The 15,310-nt window shown below is 45.2% G+C and overlaps 1 protein-coding gene across 1 annotated transcript in view; it reads left to right on the top strand.

Annotated features, from left to right (window-relative positions):
• Window positions 1-15,310, top strand: part of PPP2R2D (protein phosphatase 2 regulatory subunit Bdelta) — a 934,071-nt gene that overhangs the window by 865 nt on the left and 917,896 nt on the right. The gene's annotated exons all lie outside the window — the stretch shown is intronic.

A 15,310-nucleotide genomic window follows, 5' to 3' on the forward strand; every position in this document is an offset into this window, starting at 1 on the left:
TAAAGTTTTAACAAGAAGTCCTTTGTAGTTATTTAATTATTGCCAAAGAAACTGTTCCTGCGAAGCAGGAAGGTGAATTAAATATATGTTATACGTGATGAAGTCACGCTTTTGTGCAGTGCACTGCAGTGAAAACAAGTGTGCATTTTGTTTACGTGTGTTTCTTATAACAGTAGACCCAGAAGTGGAAATCGAAGATAAATAACTAATGCTGTATCCACCATGTGACAGTGAGCTGTAGAGGTCCAGGAAATGGCGATTTGCACATGTAATATTTATGGTTTATTAATCCTGGTGGCATGAGCAGCCACAAGAGTGACGTTCAAGCTACTAAAATTCATTATTTTGCCCCTTATTTTGGCGCAAAGTTTTGCTCACCCATTCATAAAACTGACTATTATGGGATAAAGGGTATTATGGGATAAAGGGTATTGTGTTATCTTAAAACTTGCAGAAAATCCATGCTAATTCCTATTCACTTATTGGCTTAATTTAATAGTAATTTCCAGATTTGTTCATAAGACGTAATAGCTAGGTGTGGTGTAAATGTCTGTGAAAATAGTCAATATGTTGTCTGCACATTGAGTCTGGGGACATGGAATTTCGTTCAGTTTTTGCAGTTGTGATGTATGAATGACAATAAAGTTTACTTTGACTTTTGAGAGTAGTGTTATTGAGTGAACAATCCTTCGTTCTGAAAAAGATGCAATGTCAAAGCTTAAAGAAGCACCTATAGAAAAGTAGGTAAAGTGGGAGCCTCCCCCCCCCCCCCCATTTACTGTTTGTAAAAGTTAGTTGGGTGGACAGACTTGTATGTCTTCGTTGACAAGAGTCATATGTTTGGTGTATGTTGCAGTCCTTATAAACAGCATGGGGACATTACAGCCTAAGCAGTTAATTATACATTAAGAAGCCCAGCTGTTAAAAATCCATAGAAAAATGATTAACCTTCGAACACTCTTAAGGATGTCATCCCTAACAAAAATACACTGTTTGTATTTCTTACGCTCCGCTTTGTGTGTGTGTGTGTGTGTTTTTATTTTGAGGACAGACCTATATTTAATCTGTAGGGTAAATCTGTGGCTACCCATCTGTTTGTCCAAGTTTTGCTTTAGGGGGATATGTAGTGTTAGTGCTGTGTTGACATTTTTATATTACACTGTGTATTTTTGAGAGCCCACTGTTCCTTTTGTTTTAAGAGTTCATTAGTTTTGTTTCTGTACAGCAAAACATGTTATGCTAGAAGGGATTGGAACACTTAGAAAAGGAGGCATTAAGAACTGGATTCGGGTGTAATGAAACAACATTTTTACATCTTTGAGAGAACTGTTTTATGTTAGCTCAAGGCGTGAGCCTTATCTGTATGGATTTAACATTCTTTTTATGTGGCCCTGTGAGTTCAGATCATTCTCTTTAACTGTAACACATTGTGTAGTATTGGGGGGCATGGTGGACTATTTGTGTCTTTCATCTAAAATCTTTATACTATTGTAGCCTTTGTATAACTTGTGATGCCCCCGCACTGGCCCAGTGATCGAGGATCCTTAATCCTCAGCATTGGCAACAGTGGGGGGAAGTGCACACTGGGAGGATGACAAGTACATACACAGTAAAGTGCAATTTTCCTTAAGAGCACACAGGGACCACAGTCAGTCTGGAGCTGGTGTCTTAAGACTCCCCACTGGTACAGCTGTAGGGTTTAGATCTCAGCCAAGTGGCCACACCAACACCTCCAGCATTCTCCCTGTCCAATCAGTGCTTCATGTCCCTGCCCAACTGTCTGACACACACACACACCTTTTGAGGTTTGATTTATATACACACACCTGGGAAAGGTTGGTACAGGTTTACTAGCTATGCCCCCTTCTGCCCAGGCTATAAGGTAGTTTCCACTAGTCACAATTGAAAGGTTTAAATATATTTAATAGTAAAAGAACAAGGCAACACTAAATACGTATTCACAGTGACATCAGTTAAAAATCACAGGAAATATTTAAAACATTGCAGGACAGTCTGAAATAAATACAGAAAACAGCTAAACTAATCTTTATGTTCCTAACTGAATCTAAGAGAAATTACTGTACCCTGGTTAACTTGCTTAGGTCAAAGAGGAATACAAAATACTTGCACGGTCTCTCTCTCTCTCTCTCTCTCTCTCTCTCTCTCTCTCTCTCTCTCTCTCATTACTGCTGTGGTAGCTGACAGGATGACATCACTTTTTGTCACCTGACTTTGGTTCCAAGGCTAAACCCCCATTGTCAGAAACTACTAGCATTTAGTATCTCTTTGAAAACACACAGCCTTTAGATGTTTGCAGCTGCTAGGAGACCTAAAAACAATAAAAGACCTGCAATACAATACCGAAGGCTCTCTAGTTCTAGACATTGTGTCCTGTTGCACTGAAACTGAAAGAACATATTTTATTACGTGGTTATAAAACAATTTCAACTATTTTCCTGAAGTTTTGTTAGTTAACCCTCTATGTTCTAGTTTCTGCTGTTAAAACATATACATTTACATGGGTAAAATGGTTTTATATACGTTTGTTCTTTTCCAGTAGGGTACACTGTGGACATATACTTAAGCTCAGTACTTGACGCACACTTCTGTACCAGCAGCTTGATACACAAACAACTTACAGTTCTAATATAGTGGTAACACAAGTAATTGCGTCCTGCTGATATTCACAAATGATGCACAACTATTTACAAAATTTCAAATAGCTGGGCTGGTAGGATTTTCCTTTTTGTGACATGCCAATACTTTAAATATGTACTATTTTAAAATTTGTTCTTCCATAAATCCATAATTCTCTTATGCTACAAGATCTGTATAGGTTTTATATATTTACATGATACAAGTAAACCTTATATGTCATGTGAATCTATATTCATTCCTTACTATTAGGACTTTAGTTCCGTCCTCGAAACCGATACGGCAGTTTCCAAGCTTGCGCCAGCCCAAAAATCTAAGCTAAGATCTACCCATAATGCCCTTCTCCTAGTTACTCCAGATCACGTTTGCCACATTCCTCGTTAGACGTGCCTAGCCATCTCTCTCGAAGCTAAGTGGAAAATTTTGATTTTTTTTTTATACAGTTTCTTCTCAAAATTTCTTGTCTTTTTTATTTTTTTCCAATTTAGCCTTTTCTCACTGTCGCCTATAACCTACTTCTATTCCTACCCTTTACCTTTGGTAATTAAATTTCTACCATCGTTGGTACTGTCCCTCTCTCCTGCCTTTGGTAAGCCATTCCTTACCACTTGTGGTATTTTTTAAATACCACTGTTGGTATTCTTTTTTTTTTTCTCCCTTTTTTTTTTCTATTAGGATAGCCTTTTTGCCTTACTATGTCAGACAAAGCTAAGCTGGGGTTTAAACAGTGTAACAAGTGTGGGCGTAAGATGCCCAACTCGAGAAGGACACGCTCGTTGCATCTACTGTTTGGGAGTGGACTGTATTAAAGCTGATTGTGACATTTGTGCTAGTTTTAGTAATCTTACACTAGCAGAATGTAAAAATAAACTTATTTTAAAAGGTTTAATTAAAACACCTTTTTCGGAGGCTCTATCTGGGTCAGAGGTCTCACCCCCTCCAAAGACCAAAAAAGGAAAAATGGAATCACTCTGTTCCTACATCTCCGCCAGTTACGGAACAGAGTTGGCTCCGTGCTTCTCCGGTGTCCTCGGCACAGACCTCTTCGACACCAGGCTCTGCATCTTCTCCCTCAGTGCTGTCTGATATTCACCCCTATTTTGGTTCCAACCTCAGCACCACTGACTTTGGTGCTGTCCTTGGATCTGACATTGGCTCCTATGACTGTACCTGCTTCGGCACCATCCCCGGCCACTGTGCCGATTAGTTTCTTCGGCTCCTAAAGTCGAATATCTGCCAAGAACCAGATATCTCCAACTTGCGACCTTTTTTTGGGGCAGAGGTTTAACCCCTTTCTTGAAAGACCTGATTCTCCTTCAGCAGCCTCCTTTAGATCACAAGGTGTTTCTCTGAATTAGACCTAGTGTGGGTTGTGGACCAGCTTCTGGCAGCTAGGGGATTGCCCACTCCAGCTAGACCTTCCGTCCCTCTTGGCTCGGAATCCTTTACTGCATATTCCCCTGTTTATCCTCCACTGGCCTCTACCCAGGTCCCAGAGATTTCGGTACCGATATCCACCCCGGTGCATACTGTCTCTGCTCCAACAGCAGTTTTTCCCCTGTCGGCACCGAACACCCTTGCTCCATCTGATGCTCTCTCAGAGCAGTGCTTGGACCCGTCCATAACTTGGTACCTAGCCTGGTGCCTATTTTCTCGCTGGTGCAGTCTGTCCACGGCTCCGGCTTCCAGTCCTCTCAGAGCTCCTCAGGGCGGGGTGTGACCCCAGTTCCGAGGTTGTCCTTCTTGGTTCCGGGCTCCCATTCCTCCACGGGTGGGCCTGCTTTCCAGGTGATGGAGAGGGTCCTTGCTTCCGCAGGCTTGCAGTCAGCACCAGTGACAGCATCAGAACCCCCCCCCCCCCCCCAGCATGCAGCTGTCCCAACACCCTACTTTGAGCTCCTGGGCATGGGAGCTGCAAGTCCCCCCCCCCCCTTTGAATGGAACTCCTTCTCCGGAGTCATCTTCAGAAGATCCCACTGGGGAGCCACCTCAGAAGAAACAGTGCAAGAGGAAGCACCTTGATTCCCCGGAGGAATCTATCACCGAGGACACCGATTGTGGTGAGGGGGAAGGGTTCCCACGGTCTCCCCCAGACATCTCATTCGGAGACATTCTTGAAATTCACAAGCAGCAGGGAGACTGGAAGTCATCTAACCCTTCTTCTGAGGAATCTGTGTTCTTGCAGGCCTTCCGTGCCCAACCATCTACTTTCTGGTTGACCCCACCTGCAGATGACCTTGTTAAACTCATTGTACAGTGTGCGTGGAAGGCCCCGGACAATGTAGAACCTGTTCCCCGGAGGCCAGACAAAATTTTATCTACACCTTGAAGACCAGCGCCACTGGTCCAAGCCGTTGATTCCGTGGCGGCGGCCACGAAGAGGAACTTGCAGAAGATAGTTCATAGGTTCATACTAGGCTATCTGCCCTAGGGCATTTATAAGCCTAGCCAGAATGTATTTGGCTTTCGCCACCCATTTTAAATTTATTTTGCTATGCCCTTTTTCGAGGTTAGTATACTGTGCCTCTGTCTAACAGTGACACAGAAGTGATACCCGGGGTAAACCTACGATCTCCCATCCACTCATCTTGGAGGGACTCTGCCTAACCTGGACTGGGATTTTATTCCAGAGTGAAGGGAGCCTCTGGGTTATGAATCTGTCCCTCCAGCATGTCCTATTTATTTCAGTGCTGAGGTTCAAGTCTCTCAAGCGCGTAGCTCGATGGGATTTGGATTTTCTGAGGTGCAGCATATCCATTAATTCCGGGTTGAACATGGCTTTATACGTCAGGCACAGATTGCCTCTGAACAGGCGGTATGCCACTGAGTAGAGCTGGAGTTTCTTTAACCGGGCAGCATATGGCATCTGTTAGAGCCCTTTGATCCTCTTGGTGAGGTACTTTTGGGGTCTTTCCAGTTGCTGCAGGTGTCTGGTAAGGTACATCCCAAAAGGGGCATTGTACTCAATTATGGGCCTGATGAGGGATGAATAAAGAGGCACGATGACGTCCCCTGATCTAGATGTGAATCCCTTCATGATTAGGTGGGCTATATAAAATGTTTTTCTAACCACTTTGGCCACGTGGTTGTCAAATGAGAGATTGCTATCAACTTGGGTCCCCAGGTCCCTAATTACTTCTTCTGTACTTAATGGATTACCACCTATGTGGTAATTTGTGGGCACTTTGTTTTTGCCAAAGGGGATGACTATACACTTTTTGGCGGGGATGACTATACACTTTTTGGCATTTAGCTTGAGGCCATGGCTCTGGCACCAGTTGTCTGTTTCTATGAGGCCCTTTTGGAGGATGCTTGTGTCGACTGGAGAGTCGATTATGGTGCCCAGTTTGCAGTAATCTGCGAACTTGGTCAGCCACAGTCCTTCCGTGTTGGCCTGTACCTCTGAGAAATATATACCGAACAAGAGAGGTCCCAGGACTGAGCCTTGTGGGACACCACTTGTAACTGGTTTGGAGTCTGACATGGCTCCAGCTATTCTAACCATGTGGGTTCTGTCTTTGAGCCAGTTTGCAATCCATCTAGTGACATAGGGGTTTATATTTAAGCTGGTGAGCTTATCTATAATGCCCGAGTGGGGTATTGTATCGAAGGCTTTTGCGAGGTCCAGGTAGGCTGTGTGGACCACCTTCCCTCGTCAATGGCCTTGGTGACTGTTTCAAAGAAATCAACCAGGTTTAAGAGGCAGGATCTGCCCTTAACAAAGCCGAACTGTGTAGGATCCAGTGTTTGTAGGTCCCCAATATCTTTATTTATGAGGTCCATGATGATCCTTTCCATAGCTTTGCAGACCAAGCTAGTCAGGTTTATGGGGCGATAGTTTCCAGGATCCATTGAGGCACCACCTTTATGGAGAGGGACCACTGTTGCTGTACGCCACTCTTTGGGCACATATCCTGTAGTAAGGCTGAGATTGAACAGTAGTTTTATGTTTGGGTTTAGCTCTTCTTGAAGTTCATGTAGGACGCAGCCAGGACACCATCTGGTCCCATTGATGCTGCGTTTTTTGCTTTGGAGAGGGCGGCTCTTACCTGAGCATCTGAGATGTCAGGGGGGCAGCACTCTGCTGGGATAGATATTTGCCCTTTTGGTGGGGAAGTTTGCTGAACCTGTCAGCTAGGATGTTGGCAATGTCTGTGGGTTCGGTGTATTTTTTGTCATTTTGGACTAATTCTGAGCATATCTGGGAATTACCACCCAGGTTCCTAACATAACTAAAGAAAGCCTTGTGATTATCCTTAGTGTCCTGTGCAATTTTTCTCTCTAAGCTGGCCTTGGACAATTTTATGTGTGCCCGTCCGTAGTTTTTTGCTAATACTGATCAGTGATGCCTTCCCTTTTTGGGATTTTGCTTTATCATTTAGTAGCTTCCTCCTTCTATTGTATAGTTTGTTTATGGCTGGGGTCCACCAGACAGGACGTCTGCCTTTGGAGGATTGGGTCTTGGTTTTATTTGGGATTGCATGATCCATGCATTCCTGAAGGTGTTCATAGAATGCGTTTATAAAGGATTATGCGGTCTGGGCCATATTTTCCACAGGCCCGGGGGCTTTGAAGGATTCCACCTCAGTTTTGAGGAGTGTGAAATTTGCTTTAGAGAAGTTTTTCACTGTGGTTTTTTGGGCAGGGGTGGGGTCGGGATGTGAATATCCAGTGAGATTAGTTTATGGTCTGATCTTACCAGTGAGGGATACACTTCTGGTCTGGAGCACAGAGTCCCCATGTTGGTGATGATCAGGTCCAGTATATTTTCCCCTCTTGTGGGAGTGGTAACAAGTTGTTCCATAGCATTTGAGTTTATAAATTCTAGGAACCTTTGGGCTAGGGTGTTGGAGCTAGAGTAATGCTCCCAGTCTATGTTTGGGTAGTTGAAGTCGCCCAATATAATGGTGTTTGGAGAGACCTTCATATTTTCCAGTGTTCTCAGGAAGGCTGAGTGGGGTTCCTGGGTTTGGGAGGGTGGTCTGTAGCAGGCTATAAACTGGAAGGCAGTTTTACCCACTGTTAGTTGCACATGGATAGTCTCTGATGCTTCGTGCTTTGCCACCAACCTGGAGGTGTGGGTATCTTTGAATATCGATACTCCCCCTCCTTTTGTGGTTCGGTCCAAGTTTTGGTGCCGAAAAGCATGGTATGAGGTATAACCTGGTAGTGCTGGGGTGCTCTCGGGAGCCCTGAACCAGGTTTCTGTTACTGCACAGATATCGATGTTCTCCATGCTAAGGAGAGTTTCGAGTGCATGCATCTTGAGGTTTAGACTTCTGGCGTTGAGTAGCATTACTCCTAGTTTCTTATCCCTTGTTATACCTATGGAGGTGGGTTTGTCTTTTGAGCCTTGCCTAAAAAAGGCACTATGGGGGTAGCAAGAGCCTTTGCCCATTGTCTATCCTCCAAACAGAGAGTCTTGGACCATGGACAGACTAGGGAAGCGGACCTGTGCTTCAGCGACCTTCGCCATTCTATCGCTGAACTATCTGGCACACTTCACTCGCCTCCAAAGAGACCTAATTTCTGAAATATCTTTCTTTTTGGCGGGGGTACTGCCTGATGAGGTGTGTGCCACTGTCGCCTCGCAGCTAACTATTCTTGAATCCATCTCAAACTTCTTGATGCATTTGATATCTCACACCACCGAGGGGGCAACTCGAGCTGCCGCATCAGCCATTGTCATGAGATGTAATGCTTGGATGGGGTTGTGTGACTTCGCAGACCCCTTTAAGTCTTCCTTCGTCAATGCAGCTGTTGACAATTCTGCACTTTTTGGACCCAAAGTACGAGACACACTTGCACGAAGTGAGAGACTGAAAGACCTTGTCTGCTCCTACTCCAGGAACCAGAAGGGAGGAAAAATGTGGTTCAAGGAATCCAAGGATCTTTTCGTGACACTCGTGGTGAACAATTCCCCCCTCCCCCCCAGGGCAGAGGGGGCAACTCATCTGGAAGCCACCCCTTTTGGGGTAGAGGGGGTCCACGTAATCAGGGCGCTAGAGATTCCTTCTCCGGCAGACCCTACCAGTGCTCCTAAGCAGCAGCCCGACTGCTTTCCTCTGGAAGCAGTCGGGGGGTTGTTTTTCTCTGCACCTGGCAACTTATTACTACTGATGTTTGGGTGCAGAGAGTAATATCCAGATGCTATCAAATATCATTTGATTTAACTCCCAGACCCGTCAAACAAATCCCTGATGTGATACCCAATCAGAGAGAATTAGCAGCCTTAGAAATAGAAAAGCTGCTAAGAGTCATCCAGCCAGTCCCACCAGACCAGACAGGATCCGGATTTTACTCTAGGTTCTTTTTAATGCAAAAAAAGACAAGAGGACTGGAGACCAATCCTGGATCTCAACCTGTTGAACAAATTCATCAAACCTCAGAAATTCTGGATGGTCATGGTGCAGTCCATTCTCCCCTTCCTAGGGAGGGACAACTGGATGTTCTCTGTAGACCTCCATGACGTGTACTACCACTTGGAGATGGATCACCGCTCCCGGAGGTTTCTCCAGATCACTATCAGTTCAGGGCACTGCCATTCGCTCTCTCAAAAGCCCCCTGAGTGTTGACCAAATGTATGACAGTTGTGGTAGCTCATCTTTGACTACAAGGATTCCAGGCGTTTCCGTATCTAGACGATTGGCTCCTTACCGCTCCGATCAGGAATCTCCTAGTCCGCAGCCTCTCTTACACTCAAGGTCTCGCTGTCTGATTGGGAATTACAATCAACAAGGACAAATCTCAAATGTCCCCAACAAAGACTCTGGAGTTTATTGGAGCAGTCTTCGACACAACATCCTGTCAAGCTTCTCTCCCTCCTTGCAGGCTTTCGAAAATAAGACACCAAATCCAAGACCTTCTTCCTCAGACCTATGTACCAGCGTGTCTTGTACTGCAACTCTTAGGCTCCATGGTGGCTGCCATTAAGTTAGTAGCACTGCCAAGGCTGCACATGAGAATCTTGCAGTGGCTCCTTTCCGCACAGTGGTCGTTTTTAACTCTCCCCACTCAACCACATGATATGTCTTACAAACAGTTGCAAGGAAGAAATGCTATGGTGGATGACGTCACAAACTAATCTTTGTCGACCGTTCTGTCTTCCCCAGCCCACGGGCACTGTGACCACGGACACTTCCCTGTTAGGGTGGGGGGGGGGGCATTTCTAGGGAAAGACAGTCCAAGGCACCTGGTCCTCCTTGGAGGCTAATATGCACATAAATTGTCCTGGAACTGAGGGCAGTTCTCTTAGCATTGCAAGCGTTCCATACATCCCTACTGTCTGGGACCATTGCAATTCAGTCAGACAACATGTCAGTCATCTGGTATATCAACAAGCAAGGCAGAACCAGGTCTTACCCCCTGTGTCGGGAAGCCATGAGGATCTGGCACTGGGCGAAAGCTTCCAACCGCTTTCTTATAGCAACGCACATTCCCGGGAGTTCCATCCTTATTGCGGATAATCTGAGCAGGGACATCCTGATGCCTCACGAGTGGTCCCTCAATCCTCTAACAGCGTATCGGATCTTCCGATGCTGGGGCAAGCTTTGCTGCGATCGGTTTGCCCCCCCCCCCCCCAAACGCAGAAACTACTTTGCCCTGATCCCCAATCAGGGGGCACCCCCGAGGGACACTCTAAAGCATGATTGCCCCCCCCCCCGGTCTACTGTATGCCTTTCCCCCATTTCCTATCATTCCAAAATTTCTCCAGAAAGCTCAAAGGTTGAGAAGCAAAGTGATCCTCATTGCCCCCTATTGGCCCCGTCGAGTCTGGTTCTCATTTCTGTGGCCTCATCTGATTCACAGTCCGTGGATCCTGGATCACTCCCAAGGCTTATCTCATCCTCTAGGGATTGATTTATCCCAATCTCCACAGTCTCGAGCTCACAGCTTGGTTCTTCCACTTCAATGATTGCCAGGCTGCCTGACATCCCATCTCCTGTTCGTGAAATTCTTCTGGCTTCTCACACACCTTCCACCAGGAAAATTTATTCTAGTAAATGGACTAGGTGCTCTATTTGGGCCAAAGATCAGAACATAGTTCCCTTCTCTGTCTATTCAAAAGATCCTTCAATACCTGAAGACTCTCTTACATGCAGGAGCCTCAGCATTGACTGTGCATCTAGCAGCTATTGACAACTTTCATAATGTATTTGATAATTCTTCGATTGTCACACCGCCTATGCAAGACATTTTTGAAAGGATTATTACATGTTAAACGTCTGGTCAAGCCTCCCTTAGAACCCTGGGACTGGACTTTGGTGCGTCACTCTCTCACAGGTCTGCCTTTCGAGCCTTTTGAACAATTGGCTAAGCTTCTGGTGTCATTCTAAGGGGATCCAGTATTTATCTGCCTGGGACAACATGATCGACAGTCCACGATGCTTTGCCAGAGATGGCCTGCACCTGTCGCCCTTAAGATTCCGGATACTGGCTAAGACTCTTGCCACCCCTATAGTGCCTTTTTTAGGCAAGGTTCAAATGACAAATTCACCACCGTAACCGGTACAAGCAAGCAAAATCTGAGGGTAATGCTACTCGATGCTAGAAGTCTAAACCTCAAAATGCACTCACTCGAGGCACTCGAGAACATTGACATCTGTGCAGTGACAGAGACCTGGTTCAAAGCTCCAGAGAGCACCCCTGCATTACCAGGCTTCAATTCATACCACACCTTTCGGCCACCTAACCCAGAAAGAAGCACTAAAGGCAGAGGCGTGTCCATATTCATTAAGAATATCCACACCTCCAGGCTAGTTGCACAGCATAATGCGTCCGAGATTATCCAAGTGCAACTAACTCTGGGCAAGACTGCAATCCAAATTGTAGCTTGCTACAGACCCCCCACCATGTCCCAGGATTCACACTCCTCATTTCTTGATACACTGGATAGTATTAGGGTACAACCCAACACCCTAATAATGGGCGATTTCAACTACCCCACCATTAACTGGGAAAACTACTCATGTACCAACTCTTTTGCTCAACGTTTTCTAGAATTCATAAATTCCAACGCCTTGGATCAACTTATTCACACCCCCACCAGGGGCAGCAATATCCTAGACCTGGTCATCACCAACATGGGAAACCGATGTTCCACACAAGAGGTCAATTCCTCGTTGGTCAGATCCGATCACAAGCTAATCAGCCTAGATATCCACATCCCAGCCCCAATTGGGGAAACCATCGTAAAAAACTTCTCAAAAGCCAACTTCACACTTCTTAAGACAGAAGTGGCAAACTTCATGACACCCATGCAGACGGACAATAGAGGTATGACTGCAGAATCCTACACAAATGCACTTTATAAGCACTTACACAAGTGCATGGATCATGCTATCCCTAATAGAACCAAGATGTTATCCTCCAAAAAAGGGAAGACAATCTGGTGGTCCTCTGCCATAAACAAACTCTACAACAGAAAAGAAACTGTTGCAAAAAAGAGTAAAATCCCATGACTGGAGGAACTGCCTGGTCAACCTCAGTAAGAAGTTGAGATCCCTCATAAAATCCTACAAAGCTAGTTACGAAAACAAAATTGCCACTGACTCTAAAGACAACCACAAAGCATTCTATAGCTATGTCAAGAATCTAAATGGGAACACTCAGATCTGCCCTGAGTTACAGCATAATGGCACTATAAATATACAGAACCAACTGATATTGCCAACATCCTAGCAGATGGGTTCAGTGCTAACTTTACCCCCCTCTCACCCCCTAGAGGGCCCATCTCTATACCGGAAGAATGCAAAGTTCTTATAATCACAGCTGCATAGGTAAAAAACACTCTCCAAAGCCAAGAACACAGCATCCATGGGACCTGACAATATCCCAGGCTGCGTTCTACACGAACTACAGAATGAACTGGCACCCTACCTAAGTACCATGTTCAATCATAGCCTCACCTCAGGCTTTGTACCCACTGAATGGCGCACCGCGACAGTTATCCCACTCCACAAAGGTGGAGCCACGACGGACCCCAGGAACTACCGCCCCATTAGCCTGACGAGCCTGGTCTGCAAGGCCATGGAACATATCATCATGGAACTCCTAAACAAAGACATTGGTATTCTCCAAACTCTGGACCCTACTCAGTTTGGATTTGTAAAAGGCAGGTCATGTCTCCTAAACCTGATTGACTTCTTTGAAGCAGTCACCAAAGCCATAGATGATGGTAAAATGGTTCACACAGCTTATCTAGATCTCGCCAAGGCTTTCGACACCATCCCCCACTCTGGAATTATAGATAAGCTCACTAAACTAGGTATAAATCCCTATGTCATAAGATGGGTTGCCAACTGGCTCACGGACAGAACCCACACTGTGAAAGTAGCAGATTCCAAATCCGACATCAGACCAGTGACAAGTGGAGTACCACAGGGTTCAGTCCTGGGTCCTCTCCTGTTTGGTATCTACTTCTCTGAAGTGCAGGTCAACACAGAAGGTCTTTGGCTAACAAAGTTTGCAGATGACTGCAAACTAGGAGCCATAATCAAAACTCCTAACGATGTGGACAAACTACAAAAGGGCCTCACTGAGACGGATTCCTGGTGTCAAAGCCATGGCCTGAAGCTCAATGCCAAAAAGTGTATTGTCATCCCCTTTGGTAAAAACTCTTTACCCATGAACTACCACATAGCTGGTAGTCTACTTAATGCTGAAAATGTGATGAGACCTTGGGACACAGGTGGACAGTAGTCTCTCCCTTGATGATCACATCGCCACAGTGGTCAGGAAATCTTTCTACGTGGCTCATCTCATCACAAAAGGATTCTCATCCAGAAAAAAAGAGGTCATTGTTCCCCTCTACTCATCACTCATTAGACCCATTATAGAGTACAACGCCCCTTTTGGTATGTACCTCACAAGACATCTACAACAACTGGAAAGACCACAGAAATACCTCACAAAGAGGATTACTGGCCTCAAACAGATGTCCTATGCAGACAGTCTCAAAAAACTACAGCTTTACTCCATCGCATATCGCCTACTCAGGGACGATCTCTGCCTAACATACAAAGCTATGTCAAATCCAGAGCTACTGGACATGCTCCTTAAAGAAATCCCAATCCCTCAGAGCTACATGCTCTAGGGACCTTAACCTTGTCACCACAATAAACAGAACATGCTGGGGGATAGATTCCTGTCCCAGAGACTTCCCATACTCTGGAACAGACTACCCATCTATGTCAAACAGAGCTCCTCATTAGCACTCTTCAAGAAAAATCTTGATGATTGGATGGGAAATGGGAAATTCACCCCGGGGATCACTCGACAGGGGCATAGGAAAATAATTTTCTTGGGTGGCGAAAGCCAGGGTACATTTTTTGGCTAGGCTTGTATGGGCCCTAGGGCCGATAGCCTAGTACCTACCTATGAACCTATGTGATTTAAAGTTTTTGTCATGGAAAACCTTACTTCTAGTAGCACTTAACTTGGCGAGAACAGTATCTGAGCTGCAGGCCTTGAGTGTCAAGAGACCTTACTTGAGCTTCCACACAGATAGGGTGTCCCTTTGTATTGACCCATCTTTCTTGCCCAAGGTCATTTCTGGATTTTCCATTAACCAATCTATTGACCTGCCGGCTTTTTTCCCTCAGCATTCTAATAGAGAGGAGTGTCTTTTGCACATCCTTGGTGTGCATCGGCAGCTTCGTTGTTGTTTGGAGAGGACTAAATCTTTCAGGAAGACAGATTAATTGTTTGTGGCCTTTGCAGGACCCAAATTGGGTAAACCTGTTTCCAAAGTGACTTTATCCTCCTGGCTTAGAAACGTCATTACCTTTATCTACTAACAGAATAAGCTACCCATACCTTCCAGAATAAAGGCTCATTCTACTAGATCTATGGCTACTTCTGTAGCATTCCATTCCAGAGCCCCTATGGATGATATCTGCGCAGCAGCCACTTGGGCAAGACCTCTTACCTTTTCTCTCTCTCATTACAAGTTGGATTTGGCCTCCAGGGTATGAGTATCTTTTGGTTCTATGGTGCTCAGGAATATCCTTCCTTAGGGCCACCCAGGGCTGTAGTAGCTGGGGACTCTGTGCTAATAGTAAGGACTGAACAAAGATTTACAACATCAGACAAAGAAGTTACGTCTTACCATAACGTTCCGTCTGTGTTGTAGATCTTTGTTCATTCATTACTTCCCGTCCTCCTTCCCCCTGCCTGGACTCCTGGTGGATTTTAGGAACTCCTGGTTAGGGTATTTGCTCAGACAGAGCCTTGTACTGTTTTCTATTACTACCTCTATTATATAGGGGTGGGCAAACTCGATCTGGAGTAACTAGTAGAGGGGCATTATGGGTAGGTCTTAGCTGAGAGTTTTTGGCTGGCGCGAGCTTGGAAATGGACATATCGGCTCAGAGGATGGAACCGAAGTCCTAATAGTAATGAATGAACAAAGATCTACAACACAGATGGAATGTTATGGTAAGACCATAACTTTTTTTCATCTAATTTTTTTAGTCATCTTTCTTTCATTTGGAGAAGTACACACAAAGCACATCATGTTGGGGTGTGTGTGTGTATACGTGTGTGTGTGTGTATACGTGTGTGTGTGTGTATACGTGTGTGTGTGTGTATACGTGTGTGTGTGTGTATACGTGTGTGTGTGTGTATACGTGTGTGTGTGTGTATACGTGTGTGT

This window comes from Protopterus annectens, chromosome 14.part0 (assembly GCF_019279795.1).
Source record: "Protopterus annectens isolate FY-2018-M chromosome 14.part0, PAN1.0, whole genome shotgun sequence".
In the NCBI taxonomy this organism is placed as follows: Eukaryota; Metazoa; Chordata; order Ceratodontiformes; family Protopteridae; genus Protopterus; species Protopterus annectens.